The sequence below is a fragment of the Periplaneta americana genome, chromosome 10, assembly GCF_040183065.1.
Source record: "Periplaneta americana isolate PAMFEO1 chromosome 10, P.americana_PAMFEO1_priV1, whole genome shotgun sequence".
Lineage (NCBI taxonomy): Eukaryota > Metazoa > Arthropoda > Insecta > Blattodea > Blattidae > Periplaneta > Periplaneta americana.
Window position 1 is genome coordinate 112877670 of NC_091126.1, and position 24216 is coordinate 112901885.

General features: G+C 34.7%; 1 protein-coding gene across 10 annotated transcripts in view; it reads right to left on the reverse strand.

The window, feature by feature from the left end:
- The window catches only part of LOC138707964 (thioredoxin reductase 1, cytoplasmic-like), a 479245-nt gene that overhangs the window by 284694 nt on the left and 170335 nt on the right, over positions 1 to 24216 (reverse strand). The gene's annotated exons all lie outside the window — the stretch shown is intronic.

Consider the following 24216-nt stretch of genomic DNA (forward strand, 5'->3'; position numbering starts at 1 on the left):
ACCAAATCCTCATTCCTGTTCCAAAACACTCCAACTCGATATTTTATCTTTATTTTTCTCAGTTTTTATGAAATATTGATCTACAATGCCTGTGGAAACTCAATGTTATGCTATTCTAGACGTATTAACACAAAAGCTGAAACTAAAAAGTCCATATTCTAAGCACAACAGCTTTTTGCTCCTACTGAAAAATTTATGCTTTGTAAGTTGGTGAGTTTTGGAATTGAGCAACTCATTTATTCTTTATTTATTGTCAGTTACGAGACAAAAGTCTTTTGACTTGTATATTCTTTGACCCTCTGAGTCTCCTTTGGGAATTACTAGAGCAGAAACAAATATATTAATATAAATTTAAAGTTTAAAAATATGGATTTCATAATGAGAAATTCCCAGTAACTAACAATAATGTTAATTCGTCTAAGGAGCAAAATTAATTGGTCACGAATAGGAGTCATTCCACGTCAAATAGCACAAAATTATACAAATTTTGACCTTTATATTTCTGATTGCGTTTATATTTTTTTTTTTTACCAACTCTATGGGTCTAATAAACCAACAAGTGTGTTTTTATTTCCTCCTAAGTCCACATGTTTTTAAAATATTGCATGTTAAAAATTCGTTAAAAATGTCGCACAAATGCAACATTTAAAGCGTCGTATTTCTGAGAATATTGATGTTAAAAATTTTTTCAGAAAAAAAAATGCATTTAAAAGCTTAAAGTACTGTCTTTTGTTAAATATTTACTAACTAATTTTAATATAATTATTACAAATAATTTTTTATGATTAAATTTTTAAAAGTTAGATATCAATGTGAAATAGCCGTATTAAAAATCTAAAAAAATGCCTACTAGGTGCACTGAAGTATTCTTAATAATTCCAGAAAAAATCACAATGGGATCTCCAATAGTTTAATGGAAATTTAATTACTTATGAAACAATGTGTAGCGGTCGGTGCAGCAGCAGTGGATGGGAAGCATTGAAGTGCGCTGGGAGGTTTATCGGCACTCGATGATAGAGTGAATGTTGCAACATTACACCCAATACGGATCAAGTCACTCGAGGAAACACTGCTAATTTCCTTATTATGATATCTTCAAATATTTGTACATTATGATTTTTGAACATTTGTTTTCATTCACACTATACTTTAAATTTTCATTCGCCTACCTTCTTTCTCGAAACAAAATTGTTTTACTAAATCTTCAGTTTTTGACAACAGAATGAAAGAATGTAATTTTTATGTACCAGTTATTGGTTTTATGGCCAGTTTGCCCAAGTAACATTTAATTTTGCTTAACAAATGCTAAATTAACAGTATGTTTATTTTTAATGCTTTGTTAATATATTTTCCATTTTTTCAACATAATTTTGTTTAAGATAACCAACACTTGACTATAACGTCTGTTAGCATTATTTTAACTGCTCAACAGCAGTTGGTAATGATTTTACACATATAAGGCAATTTCTTATTGGCTGAAATTATTTAAATTCTGTACTGTAGAGTAAGTCATGAAACATGTATAAAATCATAACCTGTTACAGTAGGCCTTGATTCATATGTAGTACTATGAGTTGATAAATGAAAGTTGTATTGACTACTATTGAATAATAATTATTATAAGTAAGGTTATAGTTGTAATGGTAAATATTAATTTCTGTTAGGAAAATCTCAGCATTATGACCACCAGGTGACAATAATTACAGGAATGTGTGTGAAGTCGACTGTACACAAAACCCCGAGGAGAATTCCGTATCATATAAAATTCTCTAATCACTCTCTCTGCTTCAGGTCCATGTAGAAATTAAATGTAATTTCGTCTTAAAGAAGCAATTGCTACTGAAACATTTTATTATTTACTCACTGCGTATTTTGAAGCACTATTGACATCGGCTATAGTTGAAAAGACCCAGTAACATAGAATCTAGAGTTAATAATAGCTGGTGAATTGGAACAAGTGGCCTATTTCTGTTTGTAGGATATTCAAATCTGACTTCAATTTCTTGCCACGTTGAGATCGCACGTTTTCTAATTATTAAATGGATAATAGCTCAGCATTGAAATAAGCGTCAGTATGATAATCAGTTGATTTATAAAGATTATCTTCTCTATATTAATATTCAAAAATATTTTTTAAATTATATGTTACCAGTCTTAGGACCGGTTTCACAAAGCTTCACTAAGGTTTTAATGATTAATTAATTTATTTACTGGTTCATTAAATCATTTTAATATCTCACCAAGCATCTTTAGCCTAACAAACCAATAAAACTATAATTAAATCTAGTGATAGAAATTTCCGTCTTTAAATTTTTAATGGTTCATTAGTTTCAATATAAAATGGTGGAACGTTTCGACACAGAATTGTTATATCTGGAACTGCTCGAAAATTAAGACTCCAATGGAGATAATGTTTAACGATTTAAGAAATGATCATTTTGAAAATTTGAATGACACAAAAATTCACAAAAGATACCGCGTCACGAAGATCGTGGTTCTCAAAATTTTAGAAGAAACTGATCATAGGTTAGAATATCATAAAAATGGCTGAGACAAAGCCAAAACTAGTCAACTAGGTAACATACAACTGAGTTTTTATTTCAGCACATAAAAGTGGTTATTATAACTACATACCTAAGAAATATTAGTAAACTAATACATAATGTGCATTCAAACATAACAAAACTTAATTGGTATATTAACTTTCATTTATTAGAATTATATTATAGCTAGCGATAAGATATGTTTGCACTGGCTTTAAAACAGAAGTGAAAGAACTGGATTCATGGAATTTATAATCATTTTCTTTCCGATGGAAATTTAATTTTCCAGCAGGATAACCATCCCGCGCACACCGCCATAAACGTTCAAAGACGGTTGACGGAAAGGCATGAAAAAGAGGAGGATTGACAAAAATCGAGACATCCCACCTCAAAATCCAGATCAGTTATGGGATCAAGTTCTGGCTACCTGGGAAGATTTCGCTGAGGACCAGAACTATTTCCGCGATCTGGTGGACTCAATGCCCCGAAAATGCCAGGCAGTGATAGACGCCGGTGGCATATGGACAAAGTATTAGATCCACATGTGTATTTATTTTATTTTTCTTTGTTTGTTTATCTTTGTTTTATATCGGGAAAAAAAATTGATCTCCCAAGATTTTTTTAAATTCTCCTAGTGGAGCCAGAGTTGCGAAATAATTCGTCCCACTACAAAAAAAAATTAAAACGAAGAAAGATAACATGTATAAAAATTAATTACGTTAATAAAAAAATTAATTACCACCGAGAATCGAAGCCGGGTCCCATGGATGGCAAGCCAATGCCCTACTGACTACTCCACAGAAGAGTTGTGACGTAGCTAACACAACGAGGCATATATAACTGTTTGGCTTGAAGTCTACGGAGAAAATGCACACATAAACGTACTCGTGAAAATATTTTAATGTTCAGTAGTTAATGTTTCATTTGGACTGATGTACTGAAGCTTGGTGAAACCAGCCCTTACTCTAAAGATTACTTAAAGAGAAACATAACATATTATTTTCACGACTTTTGTCTGAACAGCTGTGGTGTTATCCGCCATGTTTAACTGTTTGTTAAATGAGTTAACTGCCTGAAATCCTACATTTAAAGTTAATAAACAGTTAAGAATCTGTTAAGCCAAACTGGTGTTCAAAACATGAAAAAGCTGTATTTAACCGACTGTTGAGGGTTTAACAGTCGTTAAGTGTTCTAACAATACTCGGAAAAACTGGCCGTTAGATTGTGGTATCTGGCTGCAAATTTTTAGTGTGGTTTTTGTGCTTATTCAATGGACAAAATATAAATGACACATTAGAAATGCTTTTTGTGACCAATCAAACAGTTTTTTTTTTTTTGTGTTGTTATAGGATCTTGGTATATGTTGGTTCTCGTGGCAAGTCTAGTTCCTTCAATGCCATCACATTGACCTTTATCATGCGATATTGCAAAGAAGTGTCATTCAGCGCTAATTTCATAATCGTCTTCATGTAAGCAATTATTTTTAAAATTCTTTTTGTTTTTGTATTGTGAACTTGATCCATCGGAAAAGTAAATGATTTTTTTCATATCGCTGAATTCTTCGTTTAAGAAAATGATTGCTTCGGACTGAAAAAAGCAAAAGGAATCGGTGTCATGTTTCATGCTTTCTGAGATGACAACAATACTTTTGTGACGAATTTCTGTATCTTCTTTGAAATATACTACAAAAGGATGTATTGTGGCTTGGCATTTGTTCCAATGCACACCTTGTACTGAATCTTGTATTACAAGTGAACAATTTTCAGAAAAGTCTGGAATAACTATGTAATTTTCAGGTTGTACATTTTCTTTGCATTCTGTCAGAAATAAAATATGGCCGACTTTTGAAGTGATGACGATGCATCTTCTACATGAAAAACTTTAGTTGGTAGCGAGCCTTTTACTTTTTGGAACTTTTCATGGTGGTATCATTTTTGTTGTAGTTTTCTTTTCTTGATAGGGGATTCTATTGACATCGAAATCTTGTTTAATTTCTCAATATTACTAATTTCTAGTGCTGTAGCCACAGAACTGCTAGAAGAAGAACAGGGATAATCACTTTCTCTGTCCGCACTTTCATTTGATTCATGTTTATTAATATCACAAGAACTACCGGCTTCACATATAATTTCACCTGACCTATCTGGAAGTTTATAGATTTTTTATGGAATGAATCACATATTCGCACATTCAAAGACTCCTTTAAATTGACCTTTATCAATAAATCGCGACTTACGTGTCTTAGTGTACTTTTCTTTTTAAAAGCGTGATTAGGAAGGTCAAATGAATTTAAACACTTGTTATATATTACGCGATCTTTACAGTCACTCATGTTGTATAGAAGTCTCTTCACTCCATGAAATTCAGAGCCTGGTTGATTATTTTTCTCTTCTATATTTTGTCTCCTGCCATCTGTTTACTGGCATAAAGTTTACTGCCTTACCCAGCCTTGCTATGGTTAAACACTTAGCTATATTACAGTATAAACATATAGCATTGTGAAGGGCTCCCTCTCTTAGCTGAGCTGACAATAATAAAATAACTTTAGATAAGATATTTACTGTTCCTTAAGTATTAATCATTTGATAAATGAATGCATTTGTTGTGTAGTGTGGCAACATCAGTTATTATACGCAACGGGGATTTCGTAAAACTTTCTGCGGGCAGCCTTCTAGCCTACGGCCACAAGCAGTTCATTAGCTGGGAATCGCGAGCGCATGCATGCCTCCGGAAAATAAATTGTTACAAATGTATGTGTGCAGATCCCACATTTCTAAATGCAGTAGTTTACAGATAATACATCACGGAGCAAGTCTATATTTTTTTCAGATTTTTAACTTGGCTATTTAATATAGTAATTTAGCTTTGAAAAAGAAATTATTAAAAAATTAGGCCAAATTTTAAATTTATTTGTGATAGGCCTAAAGTAATAAAAAGTGTTGTATTTAGGCTTGCAAATGCGCCGAACCGCAAATCTCAATTATATGTGGACACAGAGTTCCAAGTGAGTTTATGTAAGAGTGCGTGATAATTTGCGTAATTTCAAATAGTCATAACTACACAAATAATTAATAATTGTGAAAATAAAACAATATGGGTCTCCTTACTTGATGTCTGGAATTCATTTTTTAAAAATTCGACCATTTACGAGAAGGTCGTGTTTTATTGCTATGCGATTTGACGTGGAATGACTCATAGGCCTAACATGTCACACGCTTGCCTATAAGTTTTATTTTTTTATTGTTATAATTATTCGTTGTTTCTAAAATTCATTTTTCCTAATAAAGAATTATTATTACTTGAGGATAGTCTACTGAGAGGGAATTTTTGTAGAATAACTTTACAGCATATTTAAATAACTTGAAAGTTTTTCGTTGAATAAAGAGACACACAAATATCACTTTATTAATGACTTTATTGCTGTTCATTGCTTGCTATTATTATTATTATTATTATTATTATTATTATTATTGTAAAATTAAGAAATGTATATAAAAAGTTCATACAGGTTCTCCTACATGTGATTTAAAAACTACAGAAAGCCAGATTGTGCTGTGTTCGGATGCAACAATTATGCAAAGAAAACGAAAGGGAGAGAAGTCAAATACTTTCAGTTTACAAGAAATGATGATCTGGATACAATAATTGTATACGAAATGACAAACATACTGACACACCGCACATCGCAGCGACATGTGTAGCCAACCAGTGTCGCTACATCTGGCCACCCAGCAGCAGTAAATGTCGCAGAAGAAATGGACCCAGATAAATTCGAGTTGCGACACGACCTTGGAATGCGCCAAACTACAGTGCGACCACGTTAACATTCAATCGCGAGAGGGGAGGTAAGAGCGCTACGAGCAGAGTGGTCGGGGGCGACCTGGGTTGGCAAGGAATGAAGGAGAGGAGACGGTACAGTCAAGTTTACAGTACTGTAGAACAGCAACAGCAGCACAATGCATTTACTAAAACTAAACAGTTATCTTCAAGTCACTATTACGTCTGCCACTCATGAGTGATGAATAATGCTGTTTATGCCAATAATAATAATAATAATAATAATAATAATAATAATAATAATAATAATAATTGAGTAATAATAATTTCATACCTTATTAAGCTTTATGTACGTCTAGACTGGAAGCAGATGATTCACTATCAGAATCGGAGTCACTCTCGGAATCCAGCACACCAAGATTAATGACAAGTTGCTCGATTTCGTCGTCCATCAAATGATCACGTTCTCAATAAGCACTTGCGAGCCGTTTTACATGAGTTACAGCGTTTTTCCACTCGTCTACTGTTACACTTGACACTGCTTGTATTGTGCGATTCCGTATTTCAGCTGCACTCTGATCCACATTACGATTCGCAATTCTCCGTTTTATAATATTCCAGATGTACTCAATGGCGTTTAGGTCGCAATGATACGGTGGTAATCTTATAATTTCATGTTCGTACATTTCGAAAATAGAGTCTACTTGGTACTTCGGTGGTGGACGTCGAACCCGCACAAGGTCCACTAATTCTACCTTCGTCATGTCGGCTTTGTAAGCAACATTATGTCTGTCCAGCGAAGCTTCAATTTCTGCTTTTCTCGACGCCATTGCTGGAGGTTTATCATACTGCACGGAGTGATATGGAGCATTATCCAAAACAATGAGACAGTATGGCGGGAGATTGGGGATGAGCATTTCTTGGATCCACTTTGAAAAATTCTCAAAATTCATTTCATCGTGGTAATCGCCATTCTTGGTCTTCGATTTGAAGATTAGAAATGCTCCAGGAACAAACCCTTCTTCACTCCCAGCATGAACATTTATCCCGCGTTGTCCGACACTGTCATTCTTTAACACACCATCTGTTGTATTGTCTTGCCAACATTTGCTCACGGTGTAAGTAGGGTGAATCCACGTTTCATCCAGAAATATCACTGTTTTCTTGTTCTCACCTGCATTGTCATTGTTCTTTATTCTTCTAAGATATTTTGCCCTCCATTCAACAATATCATTCCTTTCCATTAGAAATAATCTTCTATTCTTGCATTTCTAAAATTTAAATCCAATATCTCGAAGCAATTTGCGCAAGAATTCTCGTCCTCCAAGGAAATTACGTTCACTTTTTAGAGTGGCTAACACATTTTTTAAAGTTGGAACCTCCTTCTTTATCACATAATAATTGTGAACTGTTTCTCGAATTCCACACAAATCGAAGTCATCGAGGTCTATTTTCTTGGAACTGCATTTTCGTTTCTTACCAGGGGATTGTAGTTTGTCACCAGCAATATCCGCTAATTTAGATTCTTTTCTAATTTTACATATTGTGGATTCGGATTTCCCAGTAAGAGCAGCAGCGCGTTTAGTCGCATTTTCGATGGGATGTTTAAGTGTTCTGGAAAACTTTTCTGAATCACAATACTCTATCACTTTTCTGATGATCTCATGGCCCTCGCTGTGAATAGTTGGTTTCACTTTGGAAGACATTGTACAATAATTATCGCTTACACAATCACGTACATAGCGCACTATACTCACTGCACAGACTGTACGTTTACCCACTATCTTATCTGGGTTCAAGAGAGCATCAACTAAACGTAGGCGGAGTGCCCTCTTACCCTTCCTCTCATTGCCTGTGTTAGTTCGCGTACTTTCCGCAATTTTTGTTAGTGTGGTCGCACAGTAGCTACATTTACTGCTCCATGCAGCCACTTGCATTTAACTCGACGCAGTCTATAATTCCAGCTAGCTCATGTGACCGTACCCTTAAGCTTACCAGCATACGTCCAAATATAGAACTGTGCAAGAATCGGCAGACTCATCCATCTCATTAATGTGAGTACCAACATTTATTTTTTTTAGTTAACAAGTTAAAGATTATCCAAACTCTAACCACCATGAATTACTAAAGAAACAAAAATGAATTTTCTTCTATTAATATTAGCTTAATTAGTTAATACTAATATAAAATTAATTTACATTAATTAATTTTAATTAATTAATTCTATTTTGAAATATAGGTATATTGATATTAAAATATACTACAAAAATGATAAATTTGCTTTTGAAGGGAACAAGAGTAAGGTGGTCCGCGGAACTGTTAGGACTTCAAAAAAAGTTTGAGAAACGCTGGTCTGGACAATTTTCATGGGATTTTAGATGACTAGTAAGGTTTTTCCAGTCGTTACACCTCTGAGAAGATAATACTGTCATTGAGTTCGAAAAAAGTCGGCAAGCAAAACAATATACCCTATCTCGACTTTTAGAATATACAAGTACAAGTCAACATCGATCCTCTTTTTCTTTATTGCTTAAAATTCTGAAATAGTGGATAGGCGAAAAGTCTCTTATTCACGTCCAATGGAAACAGCATTTTCTTCGCGAACGGAGCCTTTTCTTGTCCTGAATTTAATGTGGCCAATTACCAGGGTCAGCGCTATCAGAAGTGCATATTTCATTATAACTGAAACTACTGCGTTAACGTTTTCATTAGAAGATGCACTACCAGTGTCACTGTTTATATTACAGTCAACTCTGGATATAGTGAACTCGGTTATAGTGAACATTCAGCTACAGTGAACCTAAAGCATTGGTCCCGGCCTGCATACATTAAAAAGTACATTAATATTTCCGTTTATAGTGAACCCTCACTTCAGTTATAGTGAACCTTGTATCCTGACAAATTCTTATTTGAAGTCAGACCTTCATGTATAAAATTGAAAGAACGTGTTGAGAACAACATTCTAAGTTTCTTACTCCTTTAATCAAAGAACAAAGATAGAATTAGTGATTCCTAGACAATGAGCTGTACTGTAAATCCAGGCAATGCCTCACTCCACCGTCAAAGTGTTGACATTCTGACATTCTCAGGCACTCTACTGTTATTTCTAATCCTCCACCGTCAAAGGGTTGCCTTTTGTTCTCAGAAACATTTCCATTATGATGGATGGCATCGAAAAAAACAGAAAATGAAATTGTCTTCTTTTATTAAAAGGGGATGGACATTATGTCCTGAGCATAAATGAAGGTAAGATTTCGATGGCTTTCAAACTCCATCAACCCTCTCCCAGTTTCCATTGAGTGGCCGGGAAATTCCAAGGCTGAGTATGCAGTCACACCATAACAGCATTTTTCTGTTTCTAGTGTTCGAAAGTGAATGTACTGTATAAAAATGTTGACGTGTAACATGTTTCCTTTGGAAGATAAGGCGAATATTATAAGTGACATTGAATGTGGTCTTTTGCAAGTGGACATGGGGCGACAGCATAGTTTAAGTAATTCAACTGTGAGTAACAGTATAGCCTACATTGTAATCCATTCCACAAAAATGAAATATTTTATTTTCTTGTTCACAATTTCATTCATTTCTGTCATTTAATGTTAGGGGAGAGATACTTTGGATATAGTGAATCTCGGATATAGTGAACGAAATATGCAAGTCCGCAGAGGTTCACTATATCCGGAGTTGACAGTACTTTCATTAGATTGATTGTACTCACATTTATTTGTAGAAGTGGAGGGTTCTTGAAGGGTCAATTCATCACTTCTCCCAGAATGTTCAGTTACGGCCACTGATTCGTCAATGTTAATATAATCAACATTGAACCACATAACTGCTTTCTCAATTGCTGTCGCTCGTTTTTGCCTTTTTAAATGGCCTGGCTCGAATTTTCTACCCCTGTCGCATTCTCTTCCGGATATTACAACAAAAATACAACATGGTAAACTTAAAAAAAAAAAAAAAAAGATAATTCTCTTGGGAAAGTATAACTGAATAAACAACACTGGAACTTCACCACAACAATAACGAACCTTACATGTCGGTCACATGTTAACTGTGATACTGCTTGTAACATAAATATGGCTCATTAGAATTTATATTGAGTGACAATGTGAGGTAATTTTATATTCATTATTAGGTACTGGAATATTTTTGAACTTTATATTTCAAGAAAATATACATTTATTGGCGTTGTGTACGTGTTTTCAACATTTCAAATTTAATTTAACAATTTGTGATAATAATTTCAGTTTTATCATTATTAAATTTATAATGATTCTTCATTGTTGATTGAACGTGAGCATGGAGTGGAAGGAATGGAAATACGAGTTCCAAGAAAGTCGATCAAGTGGGAATGAATGAATGAATGAATGAATGAATGAATGAATGAATGCATTGTTGACTGTACTTTGAAAGCTACTCTGATGTCAATTATTATTATATTCCTTTAAGGATGAAAATGAATCAGAATGTGGAAACAGAAGAAATAACACGTAAATAAAAGGAAACGTAGGTATCTGAACGAAAAATCAAATGTTAAATATTCGTAGTCGCGAGGCCTTATCAGGCGCGAGGCCATAGGCGGCAGCCTATTTCGCTTTTGTGAAGCGCTGCCTCTGATTACAAGCATACTTCATTCAGCAGGGTGAAACCATGTATTGGTAACAGCCAACGAGCAAGAAGCCCATAAGCTCTGTGGTATTTTCTTAACATCAGATGGCCTATAGCATCTCTGTCATTAGACCTATGTCCCAGCTAGAATGCCTCTATGTAGGTCCTATCCAGAACCTTAAGCTTAGCAGGTCTGCGACCATTCAGTTCTCTCGCATTTTCTTTTTCTCTCATCTTAACAACCATTACAATTGACGTAACAATGGACCATTCAAATAATTTTCATTTCATTAAGAGTTTTTATATATTATAGCCTATAATACCAAAGGCACCAGGTTCACTTATTAATTCATTGTATAAATCGGAGTATTGTTATGCAGTATGTTTAATGAAATTCTATTAAAAATTATTACCAATAGAATTTCACCATCAAAAGATTATTGCTACACAACATCGACACTACTCTTCAGACTTTGGAATGTTAAATGATCGTTCCAGTGTGTCTACTGAGTTATTAAATTTTATTTTCTGTTTTAACGCTAAATTCTGCTAATTAATCATTAGTAATTAAGCATTTTGAAAGTGACTGTGCAAAGTAAAAGAAAGTTAAAGAACGATAAGAAAGTGTTAAGAAAATTCCGAAACTCTGAAGTAAAGTTTGCGTAGATGTTATTCTGAAATTTAGTTTTTCTGAAAATCTACATGTGTTGGACAGTTAAGCGATGTCGAAGTATTGTGAAACAAGTTTTTATAACAGAAATATTATTTCTGCAGAGCTGATAACTGAATGTCACCACTATGCTGTATACCTGATATCTCTGCAAGAATATTCAGGAGACGATCTGGATTATAAAGATTGTAATATACAATGACTGGTAAATGAAAATGAGAATATTTTGTCAGCATTCACCAATATACAAATTGCTATGAGAATTTTTAATTTTCCAAGCTAAAATTAATAATAGCTGAATTAAGAAATTGCATGGCACAACCACACTTAAGCAGTTTAAGGGCCAGTTTCACCAGTTTAAGGGCCAGTTTCACCAAGCTTCACTAAGGTTTTAATGATTAATTAATTTATTTACTTCTTCATTAAATCATTTTTATACTTCACCAAGCATCTTTAGCCTAACGAACCAGTAAAACTATCATTAAATTTAGTGACAGAAATTTCAGTCTTTAAATTTTTAATGGTTCATTAGTTGCAATATAAAATGGTGGAACGTTTCGATGGAGAACTGTTATATCAGGAACTGCTCGAAAATTAAGTCAGATGGAGATAATGTTAACCATTTAAGAAACGATCATTTTGGAAATTTGAATGACACAAAAATTCACGAAAGATGCCGCGTCATGAAGATCGTGGTACTCAAAATTTTAGAAGAAACTGATCATAGGTTAGAATATCATAAAAATGGCTGAGGCAAAGCTGAAACTAGTCAACTAGGTAACATACAACTGAGTTTTTATTTAAACACATGAAAGTGATTATTATAACTACATACCTAAGAAATATTAGTAAATTAATACATAATGTTCACTCAAAAATAGCAAAACTTAATTTTTATATTAACATTCATTTATTAGAATTACATTATAGCTAGCGATAAGATATGTTTGCACTGACTTTAAAACAGAAGCGAAAGAACTGGATTCATGGAATTTATTATCTTTTCTTTCTGAAGGAAATTTAATTTTCCAGCAGGATAACCACCCCACGCATACTGCCATAAATGTTCGAAGACGGTTCATGGAAAGGCATGAAAAAGAGGAAGATTGACAAATATCGAGACAACCCATCTCAAAATGCAGATCAGTTGTGGGATAAGTTCTGGCTACCTGGGAAGATCTTGCTGAGGACCAGAACTATTTCCGCGATCTGGTGGACCCAATGCCCCAAAGATGCCAGCCAGTGATAGACACCAGTGCCATGTGAACAAAGTATTAGATCCACATGTGTATTTATTTTTATTTTTCTTTAATTTGTTTGTTTATCTTTGTTTGATTTCGAGAAGAAAATTGATCTCCCAAGAGTTTTTTTAATTCTCCTAGTGGAGCCAGAGTTCCAAAATAATTCGTTCCACTACAAAAAAAAATAAATAAAAAAATAAAGAAAGGTAACATGTATAAAAATTAGTTACGTTAATAAAAAAAAGTTCTCACCGAGAATCGAACATGGGTCCCAGAGATGACAAGCCAGCTTGCTACTGACTGCTCCATCGGAGAGCCGTGATGTAATCAGTGTGACGAGGCATGTATAGTTGCTCGGCTTGAAGTCTACGGAGACAGTGCACATATAAACGTACTCATGTAAATCACGGTCAAAATTTCAACATTTCCACTACCAAGAGAAACAACAAAACTGTTTTCTAATACTGTACACGATTTGCGATATAGGAGACTGTGGTTTCGTAGAAAAATGTTCTGATATAGTTCTGAAAAATTCATAGATCGCACTTATTTATCCATAATAAGCCATTACTTACTGTTCATTGAATATTAAGAAAAGTTGGTTGGTGAGCAGCTCGCATTTTAGTGAATCGTTAAATATTTTAATATTCAGTAGTTAATGTTCCATTTGGACTGATTTACTGAAGGTTGGTGAAACTGGCCCTAATCTGATGAGTACTGAACATGTAATTTTAGCAGAGACTGATTATGAAGACACAGTTCACGATTTTACTTCCTTAAAGTGTCAAAAATTTACACAATAGAGACTAATATTTTAGGGAAGAGTGAGCCACCAGCGTAGCTCAGCAGTAGCGTGTTTGCCTGCTGATCCAGAGTGTTGCACAGGCGCGGGTTCGATTCTCGCTTGGGTGGATTACCTGTTTGTGTTTTTTCCGAGGTTTTCCCCAACCATAAGGTGAATGTCAGATAATCTATGGCGAACCCTCGGCCTCATCTCATTACCACTAGAGAACGCACCTTGGTTGACTATGTAGAGGATTCAGCACAACAACAATGGGAGCGTTGACATTGACGTTGCAGCGAAGTAGTATCCATACAGTACATTTCAGTACACAAGGAGACGTGCAGTGAAAAGGAAATGAAGCTCATTGAATCACGTTCATTCTAAGTGTGAGTTGTGTATTAGTGAAGTGCAGTGTAATACAATGGAAAACGATGCCGGAAACAAAAACCACAAAAATCAAGCAGTTAAAAGAAGAATATGGTAGTAAGTACTTTAGAGGACATGAAGAAAGTACTACTTGTATATTATGCAATAGGCTGAAATACAGGTTCACGAAACAAGATTTTTACGTAAACACTGTAATACCAAAAATCATATGGCATATATTGATTTACTATTGGAAAAGGAACAGAGAACTGAAATCCCATCCATGTCATATTCGCCATCAAATAAACAATCAGAATTCTTCAGAGACTTGGGTTAGATATTAATAAATGCAAATATTCCATTGCATAAAGTGAAAAATTCTCACTTTAGTGAATTTATTGAAAAATATACAGGGAAGAAGATGCCATCAGAAACAACTCTGCGCCACTTTATTTACCTTTGTGCTATGAAAGAGTTGTTGGTAATATTACACAAAATGTAGCAGATAACAAAATTTGATTCAGTATAGATGAAACCACCAATGTTATTGGTAGACGCGGGAAATGTGATTATAGGAATTCTCTCACCCAATAACCAAGGCCAAGAAATATTTACTCACAAGAGAGGTACTGGAAAAGGTTAACTATTGAAGCTGTTATGAATCTGTTTAATAAATCAATGTCTATTCTCTATCCCATGGGTGTGAAGAGAGAAAATATGCTACTTTTTGTGAGCAACACGGCTCCTTACATGGCCAAAGCAGTCAAAGAAATTCAGAAAAATTATTCACACATGATTCATGTACCTTGATTGGCTCATGGTTGCCACAGAGTGACAGAGGAGATCCGATCGTCGTACAATTATGTGGACACTTTCATTGCAAATACAAAAAGAATATTCTCAAAGGCACCATCGCAAATAATGAAATTGAAGGAAATGACACCAGCCATACTGTTACCTCCACAGGCCATAATTACTAGGTGGGGAAGTTGGCTGCATGCTGTGTTCTACTATGACAAATATTATAGTACATTTGTTAAAACTATCAATACTTTTAATGAAAAGGACTGTTCAGCAATTGCGCGAGTTAAATCTCTGGTTTCAAATCAGTTAGAAGAAAAGCTAAAATTCATTTAAAAAAAAAATTGAATGTGTGTCCAAAACAATAACACGTCTAGAGACATCAGAGATGGAAATGTCAGAAGCTCTTAGCCTGATCAATGAATTATCTCGACAACTTCAGGAACTACAATCTACACGTATCACCAAGAAGGTAAAGGAAAAATTAAACTCAGTTTTAAGAAATAATTGTAGATATTGGGCAATGAAAGATGTAAGAAATGACTTAACAAATACAATGAGGCAAACTACTGCTTTACCTGATGCAGAAAGCCTCCCTTACTTTCATTATGCACCTGTAACAGCATGTGATGTAGAATGCAATTTTTCTAGGTATAATGGTTGTTTGAGTGATCATAGAAGAAGATTTTCATTTGATAATTTAACGATATGTCATTGCAATACTGTTAATTATAGAATATAAGATAAATATGTTTGATGTTTCGGGCTACTGCCAAGAGTTCAATTCCTAGCTGGGCAGGGATGACAAACCACTTCCAACTAGTATGTCAGTTAATGCCTGGTCTATTATTTTCAGTTGTCTGGTGTGCCACCTTTAATTTTCCTTAAAAAATCGCCATGAAATTCCCCTCCCCCCCCCTTTGACTTCCAAATTATATTTTATATGTTATTTCATTTTTATTAGATTGCATCACGTATTCGAGCAATTTATTGAAAGTTCATCACTATACAATGTACAAGACCTGTAGAATTTAAAATAATAAGATCATGTAGCATGCCAATGAAATTGAGTTAGCATGTCACCTGATGACACGCGTCATAGGTTCGCCATCTCTGTCAGAGCAATTCTATGAATATATTATGTTTGCTATACTATAACAAACTTATCATATGCTGATATTTCTGTTTTCATCTGTCACGATTATTGATGTGTGCACGTTTCTTTTCATTTGACTATAGAACAAGTTCTATGTTTACAAATTACCTAGTGACAACTTTCAGGCCACACAGCCAAGAGTTGCCATAAAGTATGTGTGCTGTGTACCTTACGACTCGTCCAACTAAAGTGCGTTCTTTAGTTATCACCAATTCCATTGATGCTAAATAGCCCAGTAGTTGATACAGCGTCGTCAAATAACCAAGTAAAAAGAAAAGGGAAGAGTGTTGCATGTTTGTCTGAGTGAAGTTCGTTCCTGTATTCAAAATCACAGAGTCGAGTTTTTATTGTTGTTATTATTGCTATTATTAATTAATTGACCAAACAGCAGTTGGGGGTGCAGAAGAATTTTGCGCTATGTCTTTTTGATACGCGGAACGTTCTTGTACGGTATAAAGATTAGTTCAGTTCAGTGAAGACTGAAAAGTCTTTTCCTCTTTTCCTTTCTTGCCATCTTCTCATAAAGATATGTAGCAGCGACAACTTTAGTTGTGAACCCTGCCATGGCACATGTTCGTCAACTGTTACAAAACTTTAAAATCGGCATTTCCAAAGTTACATAGTACATTCATTCTGCCTATGGATTTTCCGTGGTTTTCGTAAGGTGCTAAGACAAATATCAGGATGAACCATGAATGAAATGGGCCACGGACCTACATCCCCCTCCCCACGAAAATTCTTACATTTTAAAAGATACAATAAACTGTCGCAATAGGGACAGCAGCACACAGATTGAGAATTACATGTTGATAGTTCTGCATGTAGTGGTCTGAATTTCTTAATTTCGTAAAGTCAATTTGCATATCCGGATAATCTGACTTGAATAACTGAAACCCTTCTTTCAAATCTTGTACCTGTCATTCTGTTGATAAAAATCTCGTACCAATGTTTTAGTCTCTTCTGATATGGAGTCCACTCTCTTTGTTTGTTCATTTTCCACACCAAATTTTACAAGAAGCTTTTTCAGGACAGCTTTCCTCTTGCGTGGACTTGCTGGAAGTTAAGTCTGAGCTTTTCTTACAGCTTTTCCAAGTGTTTGTGGCGATTTATATGATAAAGTGTCACAGACATCTCATCTGCTCTTTAGATAGTTTTTCTCCATATTACGCATATGGATTTTTTCTGCATCTGCTTCCCTCTCCTTGAAATCATCACTTTTTCTTCTTTCTCTGTACCATCCCACATCTTCCTTGGCTTTTTGCCTTTCTTCAGCTATTTTATCTACAGTCCTGCATGCACGACTCCTTTGCTTTCTCTCTTTGGAAGTCTTTGCCATGCTCTAAAACCCACTATTATAATATATTCCGGGTCTCCTTACGTTATATGTACTCTAAGGGTGAGACATAACCATTCTTCTAACATTACTACATATGCTAGTGGATTATGGTGATTTTTTAGTTTGCAGGTTGATTTTTTTTTGCCAACTTCGTTTCGAATTTCGGTACTGAAAATACTACAACTGGTAGTGATTTTCTAACTGTTATGTTGGCAGCAGTGACATAAGTTGGTAGTGCAAATTCTAAAATTAAAATTTTTGTAATTTCTGAGCCGATTATTGGAAGCTAATGAAATTTGAACATACTAATAATAATTAATTAATAACAGTATTAACATTAATACGTAAGTTATTTTATGTGTTGTGTTGCATAGTGGTTACAATTCAAGTCTATAGTCAGGTAAGTGTAAATAAATATAACTACTTGGTGTGTACATATGTGTAATTGATAGAAATACCATTTCATATTTTAATGCACTTCTTTCGTGTTTAGATTTTATTACAATGTCAAAGAGAGTAAATAGCATGGCAGTGACTTCGCCAAGAAAAGAAGCATGTGACATTCAGAGTATGCTTCAGAAATCCATAGTTCATATGTATGATGAACTGAAGAAAGAAGATAATGAAGAAGGAATTATGCACGTGGAGACAGCAATTTTAACTAGAATAACAAAATTATTAGGAGTAAATATTCTTAAGCATACATTTGAAAGTGGAATTCGGTTTTCGGAGTTTGTATTAATAATTTCATGTGGTCAAACAAAATACACTTTTAGGTTTGGTATCATGAATCAACTGTTTAGTCAAACCAATGAATTTTATATTGCCAGATAAAATACATTTAAGATACAGTAATACTGTAGTACTTGATATCTTAAATAGCTACATTGACAAATTAGACGGACAAACAATCATACAGCACAAATATAAATTTACAGTTTTCTCTTGTGCTATTAAATTGATAACTGTTGAGATCACAACTTACATGCCACATTGGCTAAAGAAAATACTAGTCATATTGTTGTAATTTTTATCTTGATATTCCAGCAAATGTTATATGAAAGTTGACCTATTATGGTGCTTCAAAGAGAATTTAATTTTATACAATTACCAGTACTCTATAAAAGTTAGGAACATTGGCTCTGGCTGAATAATTTATTCATGACTGATCTAATATTAAATGTGGTATTTCTCCAGAAAAGCTACCCCACCTGCTCTACTCATTACAAATATAACACTCGAGAGGTCCAGATGCACTACTAGGGAAACCGTCCTGGACCTCTCACATGTTATGTTGGTAATTAGTAACAAGTCTGGGGAGGGCCTACAACAGTGCGTTAGAATATACAGATAAGTGTCAAAGGATTTTTATGCTGAAAGTATTTGTGGCTGTAAACTAAAACTATGCGTTTATCACTGTATACATATTACAGAAATCAGTGAAGTAAAAGAAAATTGTACCTTCTTTGGTGTAGCTTTTCTGGAGAATTACCTCAATATTAGCCTACTTAGAACCGAACATGTTGATCATTTTTTAATTATATAGCCCTAAATGTTGGTATCGTGCATGCAGTGGCAGTTCTAGATGCTTAAAACTGGAGGGGAGGCCCAGATTGGAACAGAAAGCAAATGATGTCCAAGAGCAAGAAAAATTTAAAGGCTGGCCAAAGTGCATGCAAAATAAAAAAAACATGAAATTCATGTGATAGGATAGGATAGGATAGGATAGGATAGGATAGGATTGAAGATAGGATAGGATAGGATAGGATAGGATAGGATAGGATAGGATAGGATAGGATAGGATAGGATAGGATAGGATAGGATAGGATAGGATAGGATAGGATAGGATTGGATATATTATATGATATACCAACATTTACATTCATTGCAGATACACCTTTGGTAGATGTTCTTCTAATTTAGATTCATACCTCTTACTTATATTCCCTCTTTATTGTGTCCTCCTCTTTCCCTTACACTCATTCACTATTTACTATAATCTCTTAATTTTGTCTCCATCTAAAGTGATCAGTATTCCTACCTTTAAAACCTAACGACTTAATTTAGATAATTCAAAATTGACACTTTTACAACTCCTTTCTTGATTCCCAGTTCACTTATATCGAACACACTCTGTTTCTAATAATATTTTTGCTAATCCTTACAACGTCACTATCTAATCGAATTGTTATTATTTCTATTTCTTAAGTGTATTACATTTTCTATCTCACTTATTTTTTACATGCTATGCTTCACTATCCTGGCTGGCCTCTTCCACCATCCTCCTCGCCTATTTTCATTTCCTACATCTTCTCACTTATCTTCCTACTAAACTTCTCAAATGTATTATCTAATCTACTTACTATATCCTCAATCATCACTCGACCAGACACACTCACTTCACCCACTTCTGTCATCTTCTCTTCACTTCACCTCATTTCAGCCCTTGCACTCACAGAAACACTTTCACTTCCCCTCTCGGCACTGACCTTCCTTCCCACTAAGCTAATTAATTCACTTCCCGAATCACTTGAATTTTTACTCGTGTCACTAAACTTCATCGCACTTGTGGTACTTAAGCCACTCTTATCTGATTTCTTCACATTTTTTTCTTCTTATGTATTCTCTATTTCAGCATTTCCTGGTTCTGTCTCGCTTCCTTCGGCACGAAGTGCTTATTTTTAAATTCAACAAATTCTCTGTCGTCTATACGTATCTGGTCAATGATCCTGTTATGATAATTACTTTCCACCACAACTGCTGATTGAACAGACTGTCCATCGCCTGTCACGTATATTTTGTCCCAGTTCGAATTTCGATCTTCTCTTATCCTCTGTTTAGTTGGGCTGGTCGGTATTAATCTATGCCAGTGATTTTCTTCATTTTCCATACTATCCACCTTGTGCGAATTCTGCGTTTGCTTCATTTTATTTCCCTGTTGACCGTTCTTCTTCTTCATGATTGTAATTTCATCAGTTTGTCCATTAGTAACTTGTGACTTCGTATCCATTCCTTCAGATCTCCTCTGTTCTTTTTCATATTGATGTTCTTGCTTCTTCGTATTTTATCCAAATATTGGGTGATCTTCATTTGCCTTACAGAATTCTACGTTATAGTATTTCCCATTGACTTTTAATTTATCTTCATATAACTTTGCAAAGTGTCCATTCGCTCCTGCCGCCTTCATGAAAGGGAGTAGTAGCTTCCTTTTACATCTGATCTCGTAGCTCAGGTCGTTTTCCACCCTCATTCCCATTCCTCGCACTCTGTGTAAGTTCCTTAATATTTTTTCTCTGGTTATTATGTTTGAGAATCTTATCACAATAGGCCTATTACATCCTAATCCAATTCTATAAGTCTCTTTGATATCTTCTGCTCTTACCTCCAGTTTGAAGATCTCGTAGCATACTTTATGTACTGCCTCCCTGGTTTCTATTGCGAATTCACGTCCCTTTTCCTCTACTCCGAAGAATAACAATATCCTTTTCCTTAGACTTATTTCGTACTGCTTAATTTTCCTCTTCATTTGTGCTATTTCTTGTCTCAACAATTCAATCTTCTCATTGTGTCCCTCTATATTTATCTTAACTCTTTCAATATCCTATCTGTTGTCACTTGATTCATTATTATTTGTTTTTTCTTCATTATTTAGATCTCCTATATTCCGATCTACCAAATCTTCCACCCCTGCTAATATTTCCTGCTATACACCCCTATACATTTTCACTTTCTTGGATTGAATCTTCTTCCGTAACACTTCCTGAGGGCAATGCCGCTCTACTTGCAATGTCAGAGCTGCGCTCAACTCGCGTCCATTCACTACCAAAGCTTATTGAAAACTGAAATCATGAAATTATAATTTCGCACTTATTCGCAGAAACTCCTATATTTCGCATTTTGTACTCAATTTCGCATTTTATTGCGGATTAGAAAACCACCGTATGGTATGAAATTCCCTCTATGAGGCACAATTACGTGATTACGTAACATTTGGAAACTTTTCGCATTTATTGCGACTGCAAAAATATACCATCTCTAAGAATTATTAGCGACAATAATTCTTGAGGTCAAAGAGACCCCAGATAAGTAGTATTAAATTCTAGAGCAGCTAAGTTGTAAGGGTTAATAAGTTATAAAATTTCAACAAAATTCAATTTATTATTATTTATCATTATCGTCATCCGAAACAGTTTTGCAATGACCTCTAAGCCCTATGTCTTGCTGAGCACGAAGTTTTACTGTATTTCCAATGGCGAAATTTCCAAGAATTCCAAAACAAGCATCCTTAGTCTGTGTCACCACATACGTCTTCAGACATGCCACAATGCTAATGAGAATTACTGCTCTAGTAAAACTTCGTTTATACGTTTTTTAGGGTCTTAAGAAAATAAAACCTGTAAATGAGAAAAATGTGTAACTGCAATGATATTTAATAATATCTGAAATAGCATTTGAAGACTATATGGGAAGAAAATGTTAAATCAAGTTTGTAAAATTTTAATGAAGTGAAGTATATAACTTTGTAGTTCGGCCATTTTTGTGTCTATAATACAGTACTGTCCACACCTGTGGAGTAACAGCCAGCGCGTCTGGCCACAAAACCAGGTGGCCTGGGTTCGATTCCCGGTTGGGGCAAGTTACCTGGTTGAGGTTTTTTCGGGGTTTTCTCTCAACCCAAGATGAGCAAATGCTGGGTAACTTTCGGTGCTGGACCCCAGACTCATTTCACTGGCATTATCACTTTCACCTCATTCAGACGCTAAATAACCAAGTTGTTGATAAAGCGTCATAAAATAACCTGCTAAAAAATAATACAGTACTCAAATTTATGACAAGATTATTTGTAGGAAATCTTAAATGTTTAAAGCCAAAGCTGCTGATATATTACATTTCAAACTCTGATAAAAAAAATTACAAAATAGACTTATCTTGTTCTTACCGTGTGATATTCCTTTAATAACATATGACTGTTTTTAAAAAGTAAGCTATTTTGGAGTGCTTACTCCTAGTGAATAAACCATGCCCTCAAATTATAACTGTTCCACAATTTGTTCAGTTACATCATCATATCTTACGAAAATTTTCACCGTTTCTAAAGCAGTAACGTCATTAAAAGACACAAGACTGTTGTAAGCAACCATTGGCAGCTTCTAATTCCCACGAATTTGAAAGTGAGCCACGTCTTAACAATGAACATATGCTGTATTTTCGCATTCTTATATTGTCATGGCAAACCTAATTTTGAGCAAAATTGATTTAGAAATTATAAATGACGTTTTGAATCTCATGGGGATTAAAATACGATAATATTAAGTGTAAAAAACGGAAAAAGTATACCCCAAATAAATTAACGTGGAAAATATGGGAATTTAGCTGTGACCTCAGAATAAAATTAATTTGTGTGAAAAACATTTAAGTACGAAACATATAAAAGAAGTTTTACTAAACATACTAATATTGATGATATTCGCAAAAGTTCTTGGCTTTTAATATCCTCCATTAACATCTCAATAGTACTTTTGCAGCTCAGAACCATTACCACCATCAATCTTTGTGATTGCTTGAGACTTGAAAAATGATCTTTACACACTATTTGCTGATTTTGACATAGTGGGCCATAAAGTGGTGAAAAAAATTCTGTAGAGGTGAAATGCCAAAGAGTCATGTCCTGTATACAGAAGCATTATGACCACTGACTGTCTGGGGAAATCTCGGATTAGGTGCATATTCTTCCAAATTTCACGCCACTGCTTATTTTCACTTTTAGTTCTGAAGTGTTATTCTAATTTTACTTTCATTATTCCTTGAACTTTAATTTTTCTGCTTCAAATGGTCCTCCAAAGTTGCCTGTTTACAAAATATTAGTACCTTTATTCTGGCAAGAAAGTCAGCATGTTCACTGCCAGTCATGCCACACTATGATAGAATTCATTGAAAGAAATTTAATTTCCCTAGATTTTGTAGGTGCTTTATGGATTGAATTAAACAGACCTGTGACGATTTGTGGTGCAGAATATTTTATATCATAAAAGTCAAATCACATGCCCTAATATCGAAAATATTACTAGTTTTTGCTTAATACATAGAGATTATGCAGAGTTCTATATTAAACACAAAATTGAGAGTTCACCATTCTAGTATTAGAATCACTGCACATCCGACTCATAGCATGGCAGGTATATTAAATTGTGTAAACATATCAAATCATTTTACATCATGCTTCCCCACTCTCTGTCTCTGTTTTCAGGTTGTCATATTTCTGAAATGAGAGTAGGTTCTTCCCACTACCATATCTCAAATCCATATCTGGTTCTCGGATTCCCAATTCTTAAGCAATAAAATTACTGTAGAGGCAATAACTTCGTTTTCTAATATAACAGCAGGAACATATTTCTTCCATCTTCAGTACAGCTTAAGTCTCGTATCTGTGGCTCTGTTTTAAACGTGTTTTGTGTTGTGAATTTTTTATGTGGAAAAAATTCCAAGTTCTGAGTGGTACATCTAGAAAAGGCTGTGTAAACAAACAGAAGTTATGTGATTAAAGCAGCAGAAAAGAAACATTACTCCATTGACCGAGAGTTTTTATCTGGGCTATTTTAAAATGAAATTGAGAGATCAGGATAAAAATAACATTTTGCTCCACATATCACGTGTAAAACTTTAGCAGAAAATACAGTGTGTATACTAACTGGCTCTGCAGGAGAAGTGGCAAGCAGAACACAGGAACTCCAGAAGTTGTGTTGGTATCGTGTAGGTAGAGTCAATTACCTTGCCCGCATTGAATGGTGGAGGGTGGGAGGGAGCGAGAGAGGAGATGTAATATTCAAACCAGACAATTCACAGTACCAACTTTACATCACTGCCAGGTCGAATACTGCCGCTTGCTGCACTGCGGAGCCAGTTAGTATACGCACTGTATAAGACTGTGACA